Raw genomic sequence first — 7,003 nt, 5'->3', positions numbered from 1 at the left:
GGGTATGGTTCTAGATTGCTTTCCAGAATATCTACCAAGTCAGTTTCACCAGCAATGTGTTTCTTTATAGTACCTCCAACAATTATAACTTTTTCTTAGGTCATCTTTACCAAACTGGTGGATATGAGGTAGAATTTTAGAATTGCTTTGCACATGATGCTTCTATTAATTTTGTATCTATTGTGTCATTCTTTCCTAATATTGTTAATGAATATCAGTGATAAATTGGACCAGGCTGTGAACATAAGAGTTTTGAAAGGTAGGAAGAAATAACAAAGGTCACCTCAACAACTAGAGTTAGTAAATTCTGCAGGTAGCCACAATTGCCAAATCTAGTGAGTCAGTGAAAAGTGACTTGATGCTTCCCAGGAGTGAATGGACAGTAGTGACTCTTGCTAAGTAGTAACGTTACCAAAGTAGCAACGTTACCAAGTCCATAGGCTGTGCTACCATAGATGTCAACTTGGTAGAGGAAATATTTTGTCATAGCCATGAAGTTTCAGCCTTTTTGGAAAGGTGTATTACAGTCTTGCTATGTTTTATTGGTGTCTTTTTAAAAGTAATTGATACTAATTGATTAAGTCATAGTGGGGAGATATTAACTGGTGTGATCATACCAATTGGGGGCTTATGAGCACGAGAGTAGTAAGAAGAATATCAAGTCCCTTAGAGCTAGTCTGAAAATGGATTGAGCCCAGAGTCTGTAGTGCTATGTTTTTACAAAATCTTTTAAATTTTATGTACTTGACATACATTTTAGTCTTTGTGAACCTCTGCCTCTTGTTTGGTCACACTATCCATATTTGTGAAAAGCATGTTCTTCCTTGCTCCACTAATTTTATGATGTGACCTTTTGGGAGCTTTTCTTGGTGTATAATATGAAATATTGCTCTTAGATCTAATTTATGCCAAATTATAGTTTTCCCAGGAGTTTTTGACAGATAATGCTTACTCAAATAATTGGTATCTGACTTTATCAAACATTGTGCTATATAATATTCATTTGCTTCTCTATTTTATGTAACAGTTTGTTTCACTGATCAAACTTTGTTTTTTTTTTTTTTTTTAACCAGTACCAAATTGTTTTTGATGATTTTAATATCGTTTGAGATCTAGTACTGCTAGGCCTCCTTCCTTCTCATATATTTTTAAAAATTTCCCTTGAGATTCTTGACCTTTTGTTCCTCTGAATGGATTTTATTATTTTTCCTCTAGCTCTCTACCATAACAATTTGGTGGTTTTTGTTGGTATGACATTGAATTTTTAAATTAGATAATTTTATTATTTTATTTTATTGGCTTGTTCTCTACATGAACAATTAATATTTTTCTAATTATTTATTTCTATTACTGCAAAGAGTATTTTGTTAATTGTATTCATATAGTTCATCTTGAAGTTTTTTTGTAAACTTTTTTTTTCACTTATTTTGAATGGAATTTCTTTTCTCGATGAAGTTAGCTTTTAATACACAGAAACAGTAACAATCTTTAAGGCTTTAGTTTGTACCTGAAACTTTGTTGAAATTACTCAACTAATTTTTTAGTTGGCTTGCATTCTCTAAACCATTATATCATCTGCATGAAATAATTTTGTTTTCTCTTTGCCTCAACTCATTCTCTCAGTTTCTTTTTCTTATATTAATATTATAGTTAGCATTGTTAGCATTATTTTAAATAATAGTAATGATAATGGACATTCTTGTTTTACTCCATATTTTATGGCCTTTGATTTATCCCCCTTCCGTATCATGCTGATTTTTGGTTTCATAGAGATACTATTTACTGTGATATAATCATGTGACTTTTTAATTCTTGTTATTCATATGTTATATCTATATTATGTTCATAATTCCTTAATATTGGATCAACCCTGCATTCCTGCATTTATATTCTACCTGATTATAAATTTCCAGAGAGGTTGGATAAGTGCACAACTTCACCAACAGGGTATCAAATGTGCCCCTCTAAAAACAGTCTTTACAATATTCACTGTTTCTTTCATCATCTTTTAAATTTGCAATATGTATGATGAACTACAGAATTGTTTTAATTTGTATTTCTCTTATTAATGATTTAAAGTACTTTCATATGAATATTGATAATTTGTAATCTTTTAGAAAATTGTTCATGATTTTAAAAAGTGAAGAAAAAGGCATCAATGAAACAATACACAAGTGATAGCAGAAGGAAATTCAGAAAGGGATAGCTTGTGTGTGTGTGTGTGTGTGTGTGTGTGTGTGTTTATGTGTATAATGTGTATTTTAATATTTTAATAAATGTATTTAAATATATTTTAGAAACTTCATTGGATAAAAATTTGTAGTTTCATATACATTTATATTCCTTTTTTTCCCCTGTTTATCCTTGTATACAAAATAATCATGTTTATTAGATTAAAAGTAAGAAAAAATATACTTTGAAGACTTAGGCCAAATCTATTAGGAAAAAGTGGTTAGTCTTACATATTTGTTTTCATTATCTATTTTGAATATCAGACTTGTCAGCTATTTTTTTGTTTTAAATTTTTTTTCATTAATAGTATTTTTCTTCACCTATGTGTCAAGAAAATTGTTAACATTCATTTTTATAAGATTTTGCATGCCATTATTATTCTATAAGAAATGAGCAGCAGGATGATTTCAGAAAGGTCTGGAGAGACTTACATAAACTGATGCTAAGTGAAATGAGTAGAACCAAGAGAACATTGTACACAGCAACAATAAGATTATGTGATGATCAATTCTGATGTCCATGAGTCTTTTCAACAATGAGGTGATTCAAGCAAGTTTCAATAGACTTGTGATAGAGCCATCTGCATCCAGAGAGAAGACTAGGGACTGAATGTGGATCATAATAGAGTATTTTCAACTTTATTGTTGTGGTTTGTTTGCTTTTTGTTTTCTTTCTCATTTTCTTTCCTTTTTGATCTGATTTTTCTTGTTCAGCCTAAGTATGGAAATGTGTACAGAAGAATTGCATATGTTTAACATATATTGGATTACTTGTCTAAGGGGGGGAAGGAAGGGAGAAAAAATTTTAGCACAAGTTTTTACAAGGGTAAATGTAGAAAACTATGCACATATTTTGAAGAAAAAAAGTTTTTTTTTAAAAGAGTTTGCATTTTATCTTTTTCTCCTCCCCCCTCTTCTGAAGAAAATAGGCAATTTGATATAGTTTATACATGTGCTATCGTGTAAAACAGTTTCCATATTAGTCACAATAACAAAAGAAGAAATAGAACAAAAGGAAAAAAAATTTAAAAGAATAAAGCAAGTGAAAAATATGTTTTGATCTGCATTCAGAGTTTATCAGTTCTTTATCTAGTTATTGTTTGGTGTTGGTGAAAAGAGTTTGAATAAATCAGTTAATCATCTGTTGCTGTTACTGTGTATGATTTCTTGATTCTGCTCATTTCACTTTTCATCAGTTCATACATGTTTATCCAAGTTTTTCTGAAATCTGCTTGTTCAACATTGCACAATAGTATTCCATTGCATTCATATGCCCCAGATTATTCATTTATTATCAATTTATTGAGCATCCCCTCAATTTTCAATGTTTTGGTATCATAAAAAGGGCTGCTACAAATACTTTTGCACATGTAGGCTCTTTTCCTTTTTTTATGATTTCTTTGGATTATAGACCTAGTCGATTGCTGGGTCAAAAGGTATGCACAGTTTGGTATCTTTTTGGGCAGAGTTTCAAATTGTTTTCCAGAATGGTTGAATCAGTTTACAACTTCAACAGCCCATTAGTATTCCAGTTTTCCCAAATCCTCTCCAACATTTATTCTTTTCCTTTTTGTCATGTAGGCCTGCCTATCTGGTAGGTGGGAAGTAATATTATAGAGTTGTTTTAATTTGCATTTCTCTAATCAAAAGTAATATAAAGCACTTCTTCATGTGGCTATAGATAACTTTGATTTCTTTATCTAAAAACTGCCTATTCATGTCCTCTATTTATTGGTGAATAGTTAGGCTTGTATTCTTATAATTTTGACTCAGTTCTCTATATTTTTAAGAAATGAGGTCTTTATTAGAGATACTTGTAAAGATTATTTTCCAGCTTTCTGCTTTCCTTCTAGATTGCATTGGTTTTAAATTTTAATGTAAACTTTTAAAATAAACCAAAATAAAAATTTTAAATTTAATGTAAGTTTTTAAAATAAAAAGCTTTTCAATCAAATATCATCAAAGTTATTTATTTCACATTGCATAATCCTTTGTGTTTCTTGTTTGATTATGACATTTTACCCTTCCCACAGGTTTGACAGGAAGAGTACTCCTTTGTTCTTCTAATTTGTTTACATCTAAGTAACCCATTTAGATCTTATCCTGGTATATGGGATGGAATGTGGGTTTCTATCTAGTTTGTGTCCTATTGTTTTCCAATTTTCTCAGAAGTTTTTGTCAAATCATCCGATCCCAAAAGTTGGAGTCTTTGAGTTTATCAAAAACGAGGTTACTTTTTTCATTGTCTGTGTCCACTGACCCACCACTCCATTTCTTAGTACCAGATAGTTTTGATGGTTCCTACTTTATAATACAGTTTAAGATCTTACTGCTAGGCTATCTTCCTTTGTATTTTTTTTTTTTTTTCATTAATTTCCTTGATATTCTTAACTTTCTGTTCTTCCAGATGAATTTTGTTATTTTTTTCTAGCTTTATCAGATAGTTTCTTGGTAGTTTAGTATGGCACTGAATTAAATAAATTAGTTTAGGCTGAGTTGTCATTTTTATTGGCTCGATCTACCCAAGAGCAATTGCTATTTTTCCAAATGTTTAGATCTGCCTTCATTTGTGTGAAAAGGATTCGTATAGTTCCTAAGACAGACTCCTAAGTATTTTATATTGTTTACAGTTATTTTAAATAGAATTTCTCTTTTTATCTCTTGCTGCTGGGTTTTGTTGACCAAAGAAAGAAATATCCTATATCCTGCAACTTTGCTAAAGTTGTTCATTATTTAAAATAATTTTTTAGTTAATGCTTTAAGGTTACCTAAGTATACCATCATATCATATGCAACTAGGGATAATTTTGTTTCTCATTGCCTATTCTAATTCCTTAGATTTTCTTCTTTTATTGCTAAATATAACATTTCTAGTACTATAATGAAGAATGGTGGTGATAAAGGGACACCCTTGCTTCACCTCTGATCTTATTGATAAGGCTTCTAGGTCATCCCTATTACATATAATTCTTGCTGATAGTTTTAGATAGATACTGCTTATCATTTTAAGGGACACTCCCTTTATTCCTATGCTCTCTAATTTTTTTTTTTAATAGGAATGGGTGCTATGTTATGTCAAAAAAGCCTTTGCATCATCTATTGAGTTTAATCATCTGATTTCTGTTGGTTTTCTTATTGATATGGTCATTTGTGTTATTTTCCTACTATTGATCCAACACTACATTTCTTATATAAAACCCATCTAGTCATATTTTAAAATTCTTGTTATATACTGTTGTTCTTGCTTCGCTAGTATTTTGTTCAAATTTTTTTATTTAATGTACATTAGGGAAATAGGTCTATAATTTTCTTTCCTTGTTTTAGCTCTTCCTGGTTTATGCGTCAGCACCATATTTATGTCATAAAAGAAATTTGATAGGCCTTCCTTTGCCTATTTTAAAAAATAATTTATATAATATTGGAGTTGATTGTTCTTTAAATATTTGGTAGAATTCACTTGTGAACCCATCTAATCCTGGGGATTTTTTCCTAGGGAGTTTATTAATGGCCTGTTCACTTATTTATTTACACTTTCTATTTTCCGATCTGTTAATCCAGGTCATTTATATTTTCATAAATATTCATTGATTTTGCTCATAATTGTCAGGTGTATTGGCATATGATTGGGCAAAGTATTTCCTAGTGATTGCTCTGATTTCTTTTTTGTTAATGTTGATTTCACCCTTTTCATTTTTGATACTAAATGTTTTATTTTCTTTTTTCTAAATCAAATTAACCAATAGCTAATCTATCCCCCTAAAACCAGCTCCTAGATTTATTTATTAATTCAATATATATTTAAATTTTTTAATCTTATTAATCTTAGTTTTGGTTTTCAGGATTTTCAATGTGCGCTCAATTGAGGATTTTTAATTTGTTCTTTTCCAGTATTTTTTCATTTGCATGTCTAATTCATTCATCTGTTCTTTTTCCATTTTGTTGATATAAGAATTTAGAGAAATAAAATTTCCTCTGAATATTTCTTTGAATGCATTTCACAAATTTCGATGTGTTATCTCATTGTTGTCATTCTCTTAAATGAAATTATTGTGGTTTCTGAGATTTTTCTTTGACTCATTTATTCTTTAGGATTAGATTATTTAGTTTCTAATTAATTTCTAGCATATCATTTCTGCTGCCCTGTATTGAATGTGATTTTTATTGTATTATGATCTGAAAAAATACATTTAATACTTGCCTTTTTGCATCTGATTTTGAATGTTTTATGCCCAATTACATGGTCTATTTTTGTATAGGTTTCACGTCCTTCTGAAAAAAAAAAGTATATTCCTTTCTGTTCCCATCCAGCTTTCTCCAAAGGTCACAGATACATTGTTGATGGAGTTGTGAATTGCTGCAACCATTGTGGAGAGTTATTTGAAACTGTGACCAAAGGGTTATCAAGTTGTGCCTTCCCTTTGACCCAGCCATATCTCTATTGGATCTGTATCCCAAAGTGATCATAAAAAAATAAAAAGGACCCACATATGCAAAAATGTTTGGGACAACTCTTTGTAATGGCAAGGTACTGAAAATTGAGTGGACACCCTTCAGTTGGGGAATGGCTAAATGGTATATGAATGTTACGGAATATAATTGTCCTTTACAAAATGATGAGCAAGTTGATTTCAGAAAAGCCTGGAAAGACTTACATGATCTAATGTTGAATAAAGTGAGTAGAACCACGAAAACATTGTATGTAGCAACAATAAGATTATGTGATGATCAACTCTGATGGACATGCCTCTTCAATAATCTGATGATTCAAGCCA

Source organism: Antechinus flavipes, chromosome 2 (assembly GCF_016432865.1).
Source record: "Antechinus flavipes isolate AdamAnt ecotype Samford, QLD, Australia chromosome 2, AdamAnt_v2, whole genome shotgun sequence".
Classification (NCBI taxonomy): domain Eukaryota; kingdom Metazoa; phylum Chordata; class Mammalia; order Dasyuromorphia; family Dasyuridae; genus Antechinus; species Antechinus flavipes.
This window is presented reverse-complemented; position numbering follows the sequence as displayed.